The 19,989-nt window shown below is 42.9% G+C and overlaps 1 protein-coding gene across 2 annotated transcripts in view; it reads right to left on the reverse strand.

The window, feature by feature from the left end:
• Positions 1 to 19,989, reverse strand: part of LOC139407218 (tetraspanin 9a) — a 270,678-nt gene that overhangs the window by 241,033 nt on the left and 9,656 nt on the right. The gene's annotated exons all lie outside the window — the stretch shown is intronic.

The raw sequence follows: 19,989 nt of genomic DNA on the forward strand, positions 1-19,989 counted from the left end.
GTTGCATTTGGCCCTGCAGTTCAGAGTCTGAGTGGCATCTTTCTCCATTCTGCTGCTCAGCCTCTGTCTCGCTTTCTCTCTCTTTCTTGTGGGCTTTTTCTCTAAAAGCTGTTACGTATTCCCATGCCTGCTGCTGCTTTTTTTCTATTTAAAACCAAACGTAAAGTCAACATGTCATTAGTTTTCGTTTTTGTTGTGGCTCCCAAACCATAAGCCTGTGGAATATAATGGCAATGAACTGGCAACTGCTATTTTTCTTTCTTCCTTAAAATTAATCTCCCCCTGATCCAAGTGTTTCCTTCATTCCAGGAAACCAGACTTCACACTCCAATGCTTTTGTTTTCCTGTTCTCCTGTGAAACCTTAAAGGGACAGTTCACTTTTTGGAAGTTTTAGCTCATTTACGACCTCCCCGGAGTTGTTTCCTCCAAAACGTTTTTAAACGGGTTCGCTGGTTCCTTAGCAATGTCCAGAATCTCCTGGCTAGTATTTTCATCATCCTTGGAAAATGGTACAAAACTTAAAAACTGTCCAATTAAGGTGCCAATGTACGAGCTCGGGGATATAGACAGAAACTCACTTCTTTGAGAGAGAATACCATCTTTGATGTTCGATCTCGAGGATTATCAAAGGAGAAGAGATCTTACACGACACTCAAAGAATATCAGGTGTGCCGACAAAGAAAAGGAACAAATCCCCTCAAGACATTTTCTTTCAATTTTCTGACCTTTTGCACCCTTTTGTGAAGTATTCAACAGATGACAATGCTTAAACACTGCACACTTGGATGTATTAATAACGACTCTGAAAGCTTTTTACACTACATCTGACTTCATTTAGCAGACTGAGCTAGTCTTTACCAAAAACCTGTGATAATTACTCCATCTGTACATTCATACAGCCTACACACTAAGGATGAACACCAGTGGTGGCCTAGTAAAAGGAAACAAATGTGCTTCATATTTGACATAAAACATTCAGGGGTTTAAGATTAAACAATCAGGAAGGGAGACTAATGAAGTTGCAATGATTCTATACAGTAAATCCAATGAGAGCCATCCCCTCAGTGGCACAGCAATCAGGCCTACATTTGTTTGACCTCCATCAGACCCACAGTGAGAGGAAGTGGGGCCTCCCATCCTTTCTCTCTTCACTGGAGAGGCCTGCGAGCGGGCCTTAGCGATGGGGATCTTTTTGTCAGCGAGTAAGGGCCCTTCCTGTGGTGTTTGGTGCAGTGTGGTCCAGCGAGGGAGATGCCTCAAGTTGTTAACGCTGCAATTATATTCAGAGAATGCTGGAGCCGGGTCAGTCTTCATGGGCTCCAAGTTCCAACAGGAAAACAGAATTTAAAAAGATAAACGTTACATCCACCGTACATAAATATAAACCCAAAACGCAACAATTTCTCTGATTTTACTGAGTTACAGTTCATATAAGGAAATCAGTAAATTTAAATAAATTCCTTAGGCCCTAATCTATGGATTTCACACAACTGGGAATACAGATATGCATCTGTTGGTCACAGATACCTTAAAAAAAAGGTAGGGGCGTGGATCAGAAAACCAGTCAGTACCATTTGCCTCATGCGGCGCGACACATCTCCTTCACATAGTTGATCAGGCTGTTGATTGTGGCCTGTGGAATGTTGTCCCACTCGATCCAGAGCATCCCAAACAAGCGTCCCAAAGCCGATATTGTTGGGGTTTTTAACAAGCATTTCATATCTGCTGGTTCAGTTTTTGATAATGGTGGGGCCCAGGCCTCTAATATAAGCTCTGTTACAGGCAACTATAATATGGGCCCTCATGTGAACCATTTGAACTTTGAGCCTGTGTTTTATGCTGAGGTCTATAAAGCACTAAAGAAATTGCAGTCATCATTCACTCTATTATACACTAGAAAAGTAACATAAAAGTGGATTTGGAGACTTACAGATGGCAAACACTTTAAAACAGAGAGGCCCGCTCAGAGCTTATGGCAACAGACACTTTTGGACAATCCCCAGGGCATATCTTGCAATGATGAAATCACTACAAGGCCTTTTTACATTGCTGTGATCGTGTCAGAGGTGGAACGCATACCTACCTGTGTTTAATGGAGAATAATCCATTCAAATGACCCATCAAAGAATAAATCAAATCCTTTTCAACACTTTGCATACAATGCCTTTACAATACCTAGAGTATGTCCCTGTCTTCGTATAGTCCAGTCCAGTCATCCCATGGGTCTGACTATAAGTTAACAGAGAGCGACAGACCAGGGGCCCACCTAGGGAGCACAGACAGTGTGGACAGGATGGGGGGGCAGCGAGATGTGCATAGTAGGAGACTAATCAGGCTGAGAGGTCCAGAGTGCTGTCTCTGACTGGTGGGGTAAGGCCAGTTAGGCTAGTAATGGTGGCCAGGAAACAAAGCAGCTGCTGAACAGACATGTCTGTCGCTGTGGAAGCTCACTGCATTCCACTGGCTGGTCAGTCACATTCTCACATTTCACTTCCACTAGGGCTTCCACTAGACGCAGTCAGTCTAAGCTTTTTACTCAACCGCGTGCTCACACAGGCGAGGCACACACACACACACACGCGCGGCTCACACTGCGTAATTAGGCCATCTGTGCATTAACAGTGCAGATAGTATTGGGCCTATTTTATCACAAAATGGGACACAAGTTAAATCATCTGGAAGAAAGTTTTCCTCTCTGACCAAAATTTTTAACAAGCCTATGATCTCATCTATCACATTACAAAACATAAAAACATAAATTACCAAAATAACTCAAATGGAAAAAAGTTTCCATGCAAGTGAAACGAGATACATAAAAATAAACTGTTCAAATTAAACAGACACTTTCCAAGGATTTACACCAATAAACAGTTGAAGTAACACACTTTTGCTATTATTGGTTGTACAGAATTCCCTGATCGGTGACGTGGAGTTGGGCAGAGGGCATTCGTGGCAGGTGTGCCCTCTACTCAACTCTATGGTCACGTGAGGACGGAGTGCACCTGTGGCAGGTGGGCACTCAATATATTTATATGTCCAGGTATTTATACCTTATACCTTCACCCAGACAGAGTTGAGTAGTTGAGCACACCAACAACCAGTATTCATCATTGAATGTGAGTACAAACAGCTTTTATTGCATAGAAGAGGACTAAAGAGGACTTCCTCACCTCTGTTTTGTTTGTGTGGGATTTTGAACGCTAATGGCCGTCACGTGCTTCTGGCCAAGCCAAGCAGCCATTTAGTCATGTATCTGTTTTTCTTCGATACGTGTAGCTGGTAACCAATACATGTTTATTGTTTATGCACCTTTTGTGCAGTTGCCTTTGTGATTAAATTATTGCCTGCTATTGCCTTGCTACCTTCCAAGCTTTATTGTTTGTTTGCCACGTGCTACGCTACGTACAGTTGAAGTCGGAGGTTTTACATACACCTTAGCCAAATACATTTCAACTCAGTGTTTCACAATTCCTGACATTTAATCCAAGTAAAAATTCCCTGTATTTGGTCAGTTAGGACCACCACTTTATTTTAAGAATGTGAAATGTCAGAATAAGAGTTATTTATTTCAGCTTTCATCACATTCCCAGTGGGTCAGAAGTTTACATATACTCAATTAGTATTTGGTAGCATTGCCTTTAAATTGTTTAACTTGGGTCAAACATTTCCGGTAGCCATCCATAAGCTTCCCACAATACGTTGGGTGAATTTGGTCCCATTCCTCCTGACAGAGCTGGTGTAACGGAGTCAGGTTTGTAGGCCTCCTTGCTCGCACACGCTTTTTCAGTTCTGCCAACAAATGTTCTATAGGATTGAGGTTAGGGCTTTGATGGCCACTCCAATACCTTGACTTTGTTGTCCTTAAGCCATTTTGCCACAACTTTGGACGTATGCTTGGGGTCATTGTGATAGCTCTGTCTCCCACCTCAGCTGTAGATCTCTGCAGTTCATCCAGAGTGATCATGGGCCTCTTGGCTGCATCTCTGATCAGTCTTCTCCTTGTATGAGCTGAAAGTTTAGAGGGACGGCCAGGTCTTGGTAGATTTGCAGTGGTCTGATACTCCTTCCATTTCAATATTATCGCTTGCACAGTGCTCCTTGGGATGTTTAAAGCTTGGGAAATATTTTTGTATCCAAATCCGGCTTTAAACTTCTTCACAACAGTATCTCGGACCTGCCTGGTGTGTTCCTTGTTCTTCATGATGCTCTCTGCGCTTTTAACGGACCTCTGAGACTATCACAGTGCAGGTGCATTTATACGGAGACTTGATTACACACAGGTGGATTGTATTTATCATCATTAGTCATTTAGGTCAACATTGGATCATTCAGAGATCCTCACACAAGGGGCTGAATAATTTTGCACGCCAAATTTTTCAGTTTTTGATTTGTTAAAAAAGTTTGAAATATCCAATAAATGTCGTTCCAGTTCATGATTGTGTTCCACTTGTTGTTGATTCTTCACAAAACAATACAGTTTTATATCTTTATGTTTGAAGCCTGAAATGTGGCAAAAGGTCGCAAAGTTCAAGGGGGCCAAATACTTTCGCAAGGCACTGTATCTCTACTATTATTCTGACATTTCACATTCTTAAAATAAAGTGGTGATCCTAACTGACCTAAGACAGGGAATTTTTACTAAGATTAAATGTCAGGAATTGTGAAAAACTGAGTTTAAATGTATTTGTCTAAGGTGTATGTAAACTTCCGACTTCAACTGTATGTTTGGTTCATATTTGGAAACACCCGACGGTACTCAGTGGGTGAGAGGGCTGGTTACAGTGAATGTAAAGAGAAGGTGCTCATGGGTTTTTGATGTGCTCCTATAAACTTCACGTTAGAGCTCATGGTGCTTTTTACATGAAAATGCCTGTATGATGCACCTGCTACTCTTGCCATCTTCCCTCACAGCCCTAATCAGTGTTCCTCTTGCATATTCTGAGAGCTCCTATCCTCCACTGCAGCAGAACCAGCAATGTGCTAACAGTCCAATAGTCTTGTCCCAGTCCTGAGAGTGAATGATGGGACCCTCTCCTGACAGGCACAGATTTTCCCAGCTACACACTCACGCACATACACACACTGACATAATCTCTCCCCACAGCCCGCAGTACCCAGTTCCAGCTGCTTTCCCTGCACACTGGCAACTAACAGGCAGAGCTGAATGCCAAAGCTTTTCCATCGCTGCTAATAAAAATCATTTTGATTCCTGATGTTCTTGGACATGCATAAGAGAGCTTCTGAAAAGATTTACACTGAGTAGATATGAGGAGGGAGGGAGGGGGGAAGAGGGACTTCATATGGATTTAGTTAGGCTCCACAGAATGAAAGGCTGTTGAGTTCACAGTTTAGCTGCTGGGTCAATCACAATGGCATCAGCAAAGACAAGGTAGTGTGAGAAACACACATGCAAAGATACAACTTTGTTGAAGCACCCAACCTATGTCTGTGATTCACATTGGTCCTATCCCCTAGGCAAGGTGCATTTAAATATAATTATATTGACACTTTTCGAAGCTGAGGAGAAGTGAGGATGTTGGACGTTGCCAATAGGCATAGTCAATTAAATACCTCTTTACGTTGACAGATCTCAGAACCAAGGAACTCATGTCCGTTCAGCCTCTTGTTTCTGGATACTATACTTCCTCATGTCTGATTTCTTTCTCTTTTTATTTCCCCTTTTTCTCTCCAATTTTCGTGATATACAAACTGGGAGCTACGGTCTTGTCCCATCGCTGCAACTCCCCTATGGACTCGGGAGAGGTGAAGGTCGAGAGCCATGCGTCCTCTGAAACACGACCCTGCCAAGCTGCAATGCTTCTTGACACGCTGCTCGCTTAACCCAGAAGCCAGCCACACCAATGTGTCGGGGGAAACACTGACCGTGTCAGCGTGCACCCGGCCCACCACAGGAGTTTCTAGAACGCAATGGGACAAGGATATCTCGGCCAGCCAAACCCTCCCCTAACCCGGACGATGCTGGGCCAATTGGGCGCCGCCTCATTGGTCTCTCGGCCGTGGCCATGCTGTGATTAATTCCCAATTTCTAAATTGCCATTTCAGAATAGGTACTGTATTATAATTCACACAAGCGTGAAGTCAGCTCAGTTGATTTGAGTAAGACTCAGTAGGCCTATTCTTAGTTAAATCACCCATGTGGCAGTGAATCAGGAAGTGTCAAACACCAGCTAGCTTATGCATGAACCACAGAGCTGGATTATGACTGAGCCTCATAGAAACTTCATTACCTTTGGATCCTATATTGGCTCCCATAGTGCAATAATAGTACATCAATCATGAGATTATTCATATTTTCAGTTCATCATCAGAAAGTCGTTTTATTGTTATTGATTTGATTTAAATCATTTATTGTAAAATCCCTTGGCATTCCACATCTGAAACTGACCTGATAAAGAACAACATGATGATACGGCATTGTCACGTCCTGACCATAGAGAGACATTATTTTCTCTGGTAGAGTAGGTCAGGGTGTGACTGGGGGGGTTTTCTAGTTATTATTTTCTATGTGGGGTTCTAGTTTATTTTTTCTATAATGGTGTTTGGTATGATTCCCAATTAGAGGCTGCTGGCTGTCGTTGTCTCTAATTGGGGATCATATTTAAGTAGCATTTTTTCCCACCTGTGTTTTATGGATATTGTTTTGAGTTAGTGTATGTTACACCTCTTTGTTACGGTTCATTGTTTGTTTCGTTCTTTCTTTATTGTTTTGTTGTGTGGTTTACTTACTTTAAATAAAAAAAATGTGGAACCCAGATCACGCTGCACGTTGGTCTGAGTATGCTTCCAACGAACGTGACAGTCATCTTTGAGGTTATATCACTTGGAACACTCATTTTGGATCAACATTAGTTCTGAAAATTGCTTTTGGGCAATTCCACAGTAACAGAATGAGAATTAGATTTTTCCCTTTTTAAAATGTATGCCAAACAAAAAACAATGACCATTGATTGCATTGTTACTGTGGAATGGCCCTTTCACAAAACAAATATTCTCCCATATTCTTCTCACACACTGAAGATAAACTGTCTCCACATGAATTGCTTCTCAGTTATTCAAGTTATTAATATCCCCTTACAAATAACAGACACTTCCTGAAAAAGAGCTTGTGCCCATAATTGGCATGGAGGTCTCAAGTGAGGCTGAAGGGCAATTTAAAATAAAATGTGTTCTTATATGTGTACCAATATAGCCACAATAAAATGACAATGTGCATACACTAATTAGCATCCAGAAGCCCAATTGCTGTATATGTTTGTCTAGTAGTGAGACAGTATCTCCTAATCAGTAGCATTAGTAACCATTCGAATGCAGTAACACTATGGCCATTACTAGGTTGTACGTGTTATTTAGCTAGCAAACTAAAATTGTGATAGCATGTTGTACCACTTGGTCTTGCCTCATACCATGTGCCTGTGTAGTGTCCAATGAGTTGACTGAGCATGTCTGTGAGAGTTCCCACATGTCTATTGGAAAAGCCAGCACAGTCAAACCCAGACCAACAGCTGCACTGAGGATAGGCTATAGTATGCCCTGTGTCCATGTCTGTCCTGTGGTCACATCTGCACATGGTACATCATTCTCAACCACAGTCTCTAAAAGGAGAACAATGCTCATGGAAACGCCTCTGCGAAAGATCTCATGGATCTCTGAGTTATTCTCCCAGTTTGGGGCAGAAACCACTGGCATCCTCTGGACTGTGTTTTCCAGTGGTCTCCTTCAGGGAAGGGGAGCGAGGCCAATACTTGCTAATGGTTTTAAAATGGGATCAAACCCTTCAACCCCAAACTTCATCAAGTGCCCCAGACAATGGGTGTATTCAGATACTTTCCTGGTGTCCCATTTAGATCCAGAGTTGGCTACGCTGCATGCGTGAGGTCAACCCCATTTCCATGTTAAGTGGGGACCCCTCAAACTGTGTGAATGCGTTGCATTAAACAACCGTGAAGCAGCACCGAACAGCTCCAACTGCTGCCCCCAGGTGGCGCATTCAGAGGCGGACAAAGAGAGAGGGAGGGAAGGGTCTATGGATTTCTGCGATAGTCCGAACAGTCTTTATCAATGTAATGTTTCTCTGCGTATTGCCACAGCGTTGTTATTTTTATTTTAGCCAACCATCTGCCTGCTTGTTTGAGTGATAATGATGCAATGCGCAGGTTTACGCAGTGGCAAGGATTTATAACGCTTCAGTGGCGGACTTTCTGTTGTTCCATGTAGTGATACTTCAAGGGGTCTTAAAATTAAGATAGCAAAATGATCCTTAGTATGACCTTCTTAAAACAATTCCATAATGGAATTTCAGAAAACAATTCCAAAATGTTTTACATATTGGAAAACAATTCCCCCCTCCACCGGCTTAGACAGGGCTTAGACTCTTATGGGTTAAGGTCCACATCGAAATGGCCATTGCAATGTATTTTAAGAAACCTTTACTATTCTCCCTTTTCAAAGAGTGACTGAAATGCTAAATTTGCTAAATGCTTTAGTCTGTCAGCAACACTCTTAGTACCACACTGCCCCTAAATGCTTTGGCCCTGTCCGGGGGTGTCCTCGGATGGGGCCACAGTGTCTCCTGACCTCTCCTGTCTCAGCCTCCAGTATTTATGCTGCAGTAGTTTGTGTTGGGGGGCTAGGGTCAGTTTGTTATATCTGGAGTACTTCTCCTGTCCTATTCGGTGCCCTGTGTGAATTTAAGTGTGCTCTTTCTAATTCTCTCTCTCTCTTTCTTTCTCTCTCTTGGAGGGCCTGAGCCCTAGGACCATGCCTCAGGACTACCTGACATGATGACTCCTTGCTGTCCCCAGTCCACCTGGCCGTGCTGCTGCTCCAGTTTCAAATGTTCTGCCTTATTATTATTGGACCATGCTGGTCATTTATGAACATTTGAACATCTTGGCCATGTTCTGTTATAATCTCCACCCGGCACAGCCAGAAGAGGACTGGCCACCCCACATAGCCTGGTTCCTCTCTAGGTTTCTTCCTAGGTTTTGGCCTTTCTAGGGAGTTTTTCCTAGCCACCGTGCTTCTACACCTGCATTGCTTGCTGTTTGGGGTTTTAGGCTGGGTTTCTGTACAGCACTTTGAGATATCAGCTGATGTACGAAGGGCTATATAAATACATTTGATTTGATTTGATTTAGTCTGTCAGCAACACTCTTAGTACCACACTGCCCCTAAATGCTTTAGTCTGTCAGCAACACTGTTAGTACCACACTGTCCCTAAATGCTTTAGTCTGTCAGCAACACTCTTAGTACCACACTGCCCCTAAATGCTTTAGTCTGTCAGCAACACTGTTAGTACCACACTGTCCCTAAATGCTTTAGTCTGTCAGCAACACTGTTAGTACCACACTGTCCCTAAATGCTTTAGTCTGTCAGCAGCACTCTTCGTACCACACTGTCCCTAAATGCTTTAGTCTGTCAGCAACACTGTTAGTACCACACTGCCCCTAAATGCTTTAGTCTGTCAGCAACACTGTTAGTACCACACTGTCCCTAAATGCTTTAGTCTGTCAGCAACACTGTTAGTACCACACTGCCCCTAAATGCTTTAGTCTGTCAGCAACACTGTTAGTACCACACTGTCCCTAAATGCTTTAGTCTGTCAGCAACACTGTTAGTACCACACTGTCCCTAAATGCTTTAGTCTGTCAGCAGCACTCTTCGTACCACACTGCCCCTCTGGTGGTTACCACTGCAAGCTAAGCAGGGTCGGGCCAGCTTTTGATGAGAGATGATCAGGACTGCTGCAGCAGGTGGTTTTGGAGGGCCAGTAGGGGGCACTCTTCTATCTGGATAAACAGTAGATCCCACTGCTGGGAAACTGTGCTATGAGGGATGCTAACAGAGCAAGCTCACCGTTAAATAGTTCGATCTGTCACGCAATCGTCTTCTTGTTATTTAATTAGGCTAACTGGAATGAACACTTTCTTTTCAAGACAAATTTCCTAGTCTTTATAACGTTATTAGTGAGGGAGAAGATAAATAATCCAAATTAATTTGCAAGAAAACGCTTACAGTAGCAACATGAAACGAACCAAATAGCTTATTTGCATGCAAATGACGTGTCGGTTTAGGAAAACATGAATCGTTTAACTGAAATATCTGAGGAGAACATGGCTTAATGGTTCATTTATGAAATCAACACACATCCTGAGTGTCCCGGCAGCCCAGTGAACTCTACTTCCTGCGTGTGAGGTCACTCATGTGGAAGAGTTGGGAGGAAGTGCGAGGTCAAGAATAAGTAGCCTCACTCTGTTTTTTCTAAGATAAACACAGTGACACACACAATATATTAGAGCTCGGAATAACACTGAAAGCAATAGACGTGCACGCGCAAGAACACATGCGCTCGCGCATACACTCACACGGGCGCAGACACACACACACACACACACACACACACACACACCACATAACAGGAAAATGGAACAAGAGGATTCGCATACCAAATGGGATGTTTGAGAGGCGTGTGTTATTGATACTCCCTGGGTCACCCACTGGGAAGGACATTCAGTACATCTATTTAAGGGTCATACAAGGCCAACTATTTAAGGAAACGCTAGGGAGCAAATCAGACGGAGATCCACATAATGCACCAACATTCAGTACATCTATAAGCACCGACATGACTGCATCTTTAGAGCACCATAATCAGTGCGTCCATCCGCTTCACATTGTGAACGTCAGTGAACCAGTAATATGATTTGAACTTTTGTTTAACTTGCAATACAGGAGAACCGGAGTGAGATTGAAAAGGCAAATGACCCATCACTAGCCACTCAACTAATGTTGAGGCAGACAGCAGGGCAAAGAGGCTGTTGCTTCCGGGATGCACTAATGACTGTACTAAAGCGGTGTCGAATATAGTTTACGGCAGAGAGGACAGACCAGTCCATCTGGGCTTTTCACATAAAAACAAAGTCAAAACCAATGAGGATTTTGCAAATCCAGGCGGCAGTGTGGAGTTGTGTTGTGGTAGGCGCTAAGAGGAGTTACGCAGGTAGAGAAGTCGAGAGAGAGAGAGAGCGCGAGGAGGTTCATGTTTACCAACATGTTTAATTGCCACAGTGTGGTAGCCTAGCCAAGAAGCCCAGCCTTTCTTCTAGCTCACAAAGGTGCTTTTGATTATCGGCCTGGCGGAAGCTTGAGGAAGGGATGGCTGTGCCTTGTCAATGAGCTTCCCTTGTCTGCCATTAGTCACACTGGGGACAACTCTCTGAGGGCCTTCACTTATATTACCTACAACTTCACACTGGACAGGAGTGTTATGGTTTGACATCCCTGGTAGGCCTACTAAAAGCATTAGCTAGGGCAGTAGTCTTTTTTTCAAGGAACTCAGTCTGGCTTTAAAACTTACTCTTCAAAGTTGTAATAGTAGAAACTGGGTAGTGCATCATCATTTCCTCTTGTCATGTTAGTCGTTGCATACCTTAGAGAGCTATTTTTAACATGTCTGAAATGTCCAGAAATGTCCAGATCAACTAGGTTAGGTTTTTTTGCCCATAGATTTTGTTGTAACTTTTTAGTCACTCAAATATCACATGAAAACACATTAGGCATGGTAAAATGTATAGAATTGCAAGAAAATAAGTTTTAAACCTGAAAAATTCTCTCCACCAACAAGAGGGGTGTGAACAGTTTGTGTCATGAACAGTGCTTTGTGCCCATAGAACTAGGGGGGGGGGGCTGAGTGAAAAGGTTTGGGAACCACTGAGTAAGGCTACTAATTAACACTGGACAGAAATCAGACTCTGTGGCTCAAAGACAAGGTTACATATTGTCACAGGATATTTCCTAGAAGTAGGTGCATTTACTATATTATTACCAACGATATTTATAACTAACTCAAGATAGTTCATCTGCGTCATTTTCAATTGGAGCAAATGAAGCATAGTGGACAGAACAAGCAAGAAGGTGGGCAGAGACAAGCAGGAGCTAGCAAGATCCTATTGGTGCATTCTTGCATGTATGTGCATATTTACGTTGGGGAACACCTTCTCTGTGAACTCAGTGTGTCCAATTACTCCATTCGCCCTTGCAATCCTTGTAAAGAAAGCCATTTTTTAAATACTTTGTCAAAGGGCCACATCTACAAAACTTGCACTCTGTTTGTAACAGATTCTCGTTTTGGAAACAGAAAATTACATTGAGCTCTTACTTTTTTTAAATGAGAAAATCAGCTGAATGTTGACCCAGTTCCATCTTCTCCCACTGCCTGCCACTAGGCTTCCTCTCCTCACCATATTTGGTGGGGAGTGGAAATTCCAACCGGATGCTTCAGATCTATACATTCGGTGAAACATCTGGCTCCTTGTTCTATCTCTGTTATTACTCTGGTTGCTATTGTAATGGATAGAAATGAACAAAACAATGATCTTCTACTTATTGTCTTTCATTGAACATTTTGTTTTGTGTTGCCACACTGTTGAGATGATAGCTTGCATGTATGCATTTCACTGTACTGTGTACACCACGTGTATCCTGTGCATATAATACACGTTGATTTCATCTCAGATTGGGGAACAGAGAGGGGTGAAATCCCGGCTAGAAAACAAACTCATTCCAGGAACTGACTGTTCCGTGCTCTGAGAGAGACTAGGTCATGTGAACAACTCTGTCTGGAACAAGTGTAATTTCCCTGCTAAGCCTACTGGGGGCATTAGCTAGGCTACTACTTCACATTGGATAGGGGTCCTGGCTAAGGGAATAGATAAGCGTATTGCCAAAGGATTTTTCGTACTCTTTACGTGTTGCTACTGCAAATGAACATCATAAGGTCTTGTGATGTGGGGTACAAACGATTTCCTGAAACAACAATAAGACGGTTTCTTGCTCTAACAGAGTACACAGCGAGGTCAATGGTAGGAAAAGTCAGGCAATACGCAGTGAGCTCCTCTGTCTCGGATAAGTAATTGATGCTAACGACTAGCCTATGGATGTTAGGTAGGGACTAAATCATCTTGAGGTCAGAGCATGGATGAGAGTCTCCTGCAGTAATGTCCATTCATGTTCCTTCTGTAGCTTGGCTGTTGACACTGGTAGTCCCATGATCACAAACAGCCCGTCTTCTCACTGGCTCACATGGGCTCCGTCTCTTCCAGTGAGAAGCCTAAAGCCCGAAGGTTCCACTTTGTACTGTTCATTTTCACCACAGCGTGATGTCATTAACACTCCATAAAATATGATATTATGCTGAGGTACTTCTCAAAACTTATATTATTATAAACCTGTTTTATAGCCAGTTAAAATGTCACTTCATGATCAAGAGGATCTGAATACTGAAGCCTGTATGAGGGATCCACCCACACCTGGAACTATCAGTCCTCTAGAATAGATAAAACATTGAGCCAAATCATCAAACACAGGCTTATCAAAAACTGTCATCAGCTAGCTGGCAGGCTATTGAAACAGAAATACATTCCATCTAACACTCTCCAGATAATGAGAGAGAGGTTAAGTAGGGATCATTAAAGTTGAATTGCAACCCAATATGGCAAGTGTTAGACATTAATCCTATCAAACACTGAAATAATATATTCTCTCAAGAAAGATTGACTAGTTATCTAAGGCTACACAAAGAAACGGCCCCCTCAAGCCTCTGCTAAATAAAGGTTCACTACTTAAACCCCGAAGCTCATCTTCCAAACTCTCTTCCCCTTCAGCCAGATCGTTTTAGTCCTTCAGAAAAGAGCAGGACCAGACATCCCTTCAGTGGTACTGGAACAACATGGCCCAACCTATCCCTCAGATTGGTATGAGGCTTTCATTTCTGAGTAATTTTCTTCCTCCCAAGAGGAGCTACCATTTCGATCATGATGAAGTTAACAAATCAAATCACATTTGATCTGTCACATGCTTTGTAAACCACATGTGTTTGCAAACAGTGAAAAGCTTATGGGCCCTTCCCAACAATGCAGAGACAAAAATATAAATAACAGAAAAAATAATAACACAAGGAATAAATACACAATGAGCAATGCTTTCGGAAAATATTCAGACCACTTGACTTTTTCCACATTTAGTTATTTACAGCCTTATTCTAAAATGGATGAAACAGTCTTTGTCGCTCATCAATCTACACATAATACCCCATAATGACAAAGCAAAAACAGTTTTTTAGAACATTTTGCTCACTCATAAAACATAAAAAATAAATAAACATCACATTTACATAAGTATTCAGACCCTTTACTCAGTACTTTGTTGAAGCATCTTTGGCAGAGATTACAGCCTCAAGTCTTCTTGGGTATGACGCTACAAGCTTGGCACACCTGTATTTGGGGAGTTCCTCCCATTCTTCTCTGCAGATCCTCTAAAGCTCTGTCTGGTTGGATGGGGAGCGTCGCTGTACAGCTATTTTCAGGTCTCTCAGGAGATGTTTGATCGATCGGGTTCAAGTCTGGGCTCTGGCTGGGCCACTCAAGGACATTCAGAGACTTGTCTCGAAGCCACTCCTGTGTTGTTTTGGCCGTGTTCTTAGGGTTGTTGTCCTGTTGGAAGGTGGACCTTCGCCCCAGTCTGAGGTCCTGAGCGGTAAGGAACAGGTATTCATCAAGGATCTCACTGTACTTTGCTCCATTCATCTCTCCTTCGATCCTGACTAGTCTTTCAGTCCCTGCCGCTGAAAAACATACCCGCAGCATAATGCTGCAGACCACCATGCTTCACTGTAGGGATGGTGCCAGGTTTCCCCCAGACGTGATGCTTGGCAAAGAGTTCAATCTTGGTTTCATGAGACCAGAGAAACTTGTTTCTCATGGTCTGAGTCTTTAGGTGCCTTCTGGCAAACACCAAGCGGGCTGTCATGTGCCTTTTTACTGAGGAGTGGCTTCTGTCTGGCCACTCTACCATAAAGGCCTGATTGGTGGAGTGCTGCAGAGATGGTTGTAGTTCTGGAACAACCATCTCCACAGAGGAACTCTAGAGCTCTGTCAGAGTGACCATCGGGTTCTTGGTCACCTCCCTGACCAAGGCCCTGCTCTCCCTATTGCTCAGTTTGGCCGGGTGGCCAGCTCTAGGAAGAGTCTTGGTGGTTCCAAACTTCTTCCATTTAAGAATTATGGAGGCCACTGTGTTCTTGGCGACCTTCAATGATGCATACATTTTTTGGTACCCTTCCCCAGATCTGGGACTCAACACAATACTGTCTCGGAGCTCTACATACAATTCCTTCGACCTCATGGCTTGGTTTTTGCTCTGACATACACTGTCATCTATGGCACCTTATATAGACAGGTGTGTGCCAAGTTCAATCAATTTAATTTACCACAGGTGGACTCCAATCAAGTTGTAGAAACATCTCAAGGATGTTCAATGAAAACAGGATGCACCTGAGCTCAATTTCAAGTCTCATAGCAAAGGCTCTGACTACTTATTAAATAAGGTATTTCTGTTTTTAATTTGTAATAAATGTGCAAAATGTTCTAAAAACCCATTTTGCTTTTTCAATATGGGGCGTTGTGTGTAGATTGATGAGGATAATTAATTTTTTAAAACCTTTTTAGAATAAGGCTGTAATGTAACAAAATCTGGAAAAAGTAAACTGTTCTGAAAACTTTCCAAATGCCCTGTACATGGGGTACACACATGTAGTGTAGGTAGGGATAAAGTGACGAGGCAACAGGGTCGATAAGACAGTAGCAGCAGCGTATGTTATGAGTAAAAAAAGGGTCAATGCAGATAGTTAACCAATAGCTACCCAGACAAAATATTTAGCAGTCTTATAGCTTGGGGGAGGAAGCTGTTCAGGGTTCCTGTTGGTTTCAGAATTTGTGCATCTGTACCGATAGAGTGTACTGGGCCGTACACTCTATTCTCTGTAGCGTCTTGCGGTCAGAGGCCAAGCAGTTGTCATACCCAGCGCTGATGCAGTCAGTCAAAACGCTCTCAAAAGAGCAACCGTATAACTTTTTTGAGGACCTGAGGGCCCATGCCGAATCTTTTCAGCCTCCTGAGGCATTGTCGTACCTTCTTCACAACTGTGTTGGTGTGTGTGGACCCTGATCATTTCTTAGTCCACTACAGCCCCACTACAGCAAACATAATGTAGCTGGTAGGAATCTTAAATGTGTTGTCTAATCATTTGGGTTACTACCTCACCAGTGCTTTATTGATAGATGCCTTGTAAAAGTCCCTTTTTATCCACCAGCAGTAGCTTTCATGTCAAATTTGGGTTCAAACAACCAGAGGCCGAGCCCAGGCGAGCTTGCCAACAACCCAGACAAAGGCAGTTGTCAACGGCTACATTCAGTCAGGAAATCCACCCCATTAGTCAGCAAGCCGGACATTACCGATGCTGCAACATAGTGTTGCACTGAGAATGACTAATGGTGGAGTAACAGCCAGGCAAGTCTTTCTGACTTCTGAGGAACTCTAACCTCGAAAGGTAATAGGACGTGTTATATCTGACCTCATCCACCAAAATACACTCCGCTAAATAACAACTCTGAGCCGATAAGTAAGATATCAACACAGCTCAGTCTGAGCAGGACACAGCTCTCCTTCCCATTCACAATATGGTATCCTTGTTCGATAGTACCTGTAAAAGCCTTGACGAAGCTGAGATCCTACTTGGGATGTTTTGGCAGTCACACCAGAACAAACTCAGTATGTAAACGAGACGCTATTAAGCACAGGCGAACCCGAGGTCAAAGCTCCCCGTCATTTTATAGCAAGTGCAGCACAACAGGATTCACACAGAGATTTCAATAGAAATATGTCTTAAAAATGGGAGCTTCGCTGCAGCAGCAAACTAAGCATGCAGAATACCTCGGCTCCAAAATACACTTGACTAGTAAACAGCAGCGTGAGGTCACTCAAATAGGCATGTCAAAATATAGCCACAGAATGTGCTCGCAGTGTATGTACAGCAGGAGGCTGCATCCGAGAAGCTTTTCAGAAATGCGCACTTCAGCACAGAAAAACATGGAGAGAATTTCACTGTCTGCCAGTAACACTCACACCTGACTCTTTTCCCCCTTACTAGCTCTGACTTTGCTGATAGATACTTTATTGAGGAAAGATTTACTTACTATGACTGTGATAGTGCGTTCATCTTAAGATAACCACATAACTGTAACTCACTCTTCATAAGAGCGTCTGCTAAATGACTAAAATGTCAATGTAAATGCCAGCCTGAGATGAGTAGTCTGAAAAGTACGGGTGTGATCTGAACGGCTCTTTCTGTGAGCCAGCCAGGGACAGATGGACAGTCAGAGACCGACCCCCTGGACCGATCCAGCCAGGGATGTCTCAAATAGACACAGGCCATGCCTTGTTCCAGTTTGTGATTGGCCCTGAGCTGTAGCCACAGAGGGTACGGAATGGCACTGAGACCCAGAGAGGTCAAAGGGAGAAAAAAAATGTTGATGTAGCAGCAACACAGGCTTGCCCATTGAGGCCCAGTGGCACGGGATCTGCCCAGCACTGTTTAGCTTGTCCAAGATAATGGGAACTTTCATGAAGGGGCAGAGGAAACTGGCTCAATGCTTGTCACCAAGATGAGTGAACGGGACAGACGGGAAATAAACATAGTTGGCACTGCTGCTGTTGTTTGTCTAAAACTGCTGTAGCGAATTAACCAGCGTATCTGAGAATAAATGATATGAGTATGATTGTTCATTCCGAATAGTCATGGAGAAGGATTGCTGTGGAAAGCACAGTGCCCTTTGAAGGAAGTTTTATATCAGCTTCATTATGCAAACCGAGCCCAATGAAGGGATCAAAACAATGAAAAGCAGCTGGGGGTTCTGGAGTGTAGTCATTTGTCTTTGGGTGTGGCGCTGGTATTAACTCTTACTGGAGGATGTAAGATATCCAGATGATGTATGAGGTTTGGGGTATGTAGCAAAGAACACATCCATCCTCACATGTTGTCCACCTATTCACACCACTCCTCTGAGAAGAACATAAAACAGGAAATTTGACACATTTCTCCTCAGTTACAGGTCTAAGATGTCACTGACCCTGGGTCACCAAGAGAGCAGGAAGAGTTTGAGGAATGTGGGGTCAACTGCAAAGGATTCAAAGCATAGGTCTTAAGACGGTTAAATGAATTCCCTCTTCCAGTGCAAGGATATGAACCAGAGCTACACAGGCCGTGCGAAAAGGAAGAGAGAAAAGCAAAAACGGTCACCCATAAATCATTATCTGAATAGAGTAAAGGTCATAGTTGGGAAGTCCCAAGGATCCCGTTTATCCTTTTTTTTTAGGAAGGGCGTACTCTGACTTCTGCATTGGGAGTAACGATTTGAGAAGGAGAATGCTCTATTTTGCTTCTGTTTTCTCAACACTTTCCTCTGAAGGGTGAAGAATCCGAATTTACAGCAAAATGTATCAATGAAGACTGATAAATGAGAAAACGTCTAAACAAAAATCCTGTCGGGATGTTGGTAAAAGCGTGACAGACAGAGCTGTAAATTGAGTAGTCTGCCACAAGGGCCTACAAGTGAACCATTCAATGTGCTTCAAAGCATGTAAAGTGCCATGCACAATGCACATAACATCTGGAGAATGCATTGCATGAAGGAGATGCACCACAAAAGTCGCCCAGTTTCACTCATGGCTCAGCTTTAAGAGCTCAATAAACAACGAGGCCAACTATTAAAATAAAGGTCAAAGCTAGAAATGTGGACGCTGACAATGGAGAGCTAGTGCGGAAGAAACATGTCAGCCTGTCAGATCCAGGACAATGGAAAATGCAAGAAATGCCATTACACTAAAAGTGCCAAAAGTGGTCAATTTTGACACCAAGTGTTAAACAATGTCATAATTTCTAAACCCTCTTATTGATGCTTCTGAAATGGTAGAACTTGTTTTAACACTAGAACACTAGAACCGCCACTTACGTTTGGTATTGTAAATAAAAAAAGTCAGCCAAAAAACTTCCCTGACTTTACCTAAATGTTCTATTTTACACTGTTCCATTTGTAAAAAAAATTGAAATCACAAAAACAGAAAAGTATTTAAGTCTTTTTACAATTTTTTTTTTTTACACACCTATTCCCAACTTAATCCGCCAAGACAATGTGCTGTAGGATGTTAGTACCCAGACACCCACCAAGACAATGTGCTGTAGGATGTTAGTACCCAGACACCCACCAAGACAATGTGCTGTAGGATGTTGGTACCCAGACACCCACCAAGACAATGTGCTGTAGGATGTTAGTACCCAGACACCCACCAAGACAATGTGCTGTAGGATGTTGGTACCCAGACACCCACCAAGACAATGTGCTGTAGGATGTTAGTACCCAGACACCCACCAAGACAATGTGCTGTAGGATGTTGGTACCCAGACACCCACCAAGACAATGTGCTGTAGGATGTTAGTACCCAGACACCCACCAAGACAATGTGCTGTAGGATGTTAGTACCCAGACACCCACCAAGACAATGTGCTGTAGGATGTTAGTACCCAGACACCCACCAAGACAATGTGCTGTAGGATGTTGGTGCCCAGTCAGTCGCTAACGCGTCTCTCTCTCCTCACTGAATGAATGACAAATGGATGAATGGGCAATAACTGTGCACCTTACTTCACAATTGAATTGAAATTAGGCCTAACTGAATGATACGGAGGGTGAAGAGGTTAATGTAATGCAGAAAGACAATAGTGTTTGTGTTGTGCCTATTTATCAGCAGAAATTCATTTGACCGTGCGCCTTGTGGGTTGATACCATTATGTTTTACATTTTACTTTGTAAAAATAAGCTGTTATGGGACTGTTTTATTTACTATAACTCAATTACTAATCAAACGTATTGTAAGGGCAATGAAAACACGCTACATGTGGCAGTAGGCCTTTAGAATAATACAAAGCATATCAATGAATCTATCTAGCGAAGCAAACGATGCCAGTCCACTGAATGAATGACAAATGGATGGAATGGCCGATAATTGTGCAAGTTACTTCACAATTGAATTTAAATTAGGCCTAACTGAATGATGTGGGTTAAAAGGTTGATTTT

This window comes from Oncorhynchus clarkii, chromosome 1 (assembly GCF_045791955.1).
Source record: "Oncorhynchus clarkii lewisi isolate Uvic-CL-2024 chromosome 1, UVic_Ocla_1.0, whole genome shotgun sequence".
Classification (NCBI taxonomy): Eukaryota; Metazoa; Chordata; class Actinopteri; order Salmoniformes; family Salmonidae; genus Oncorhynchus; species Oncorhynchus clarkii.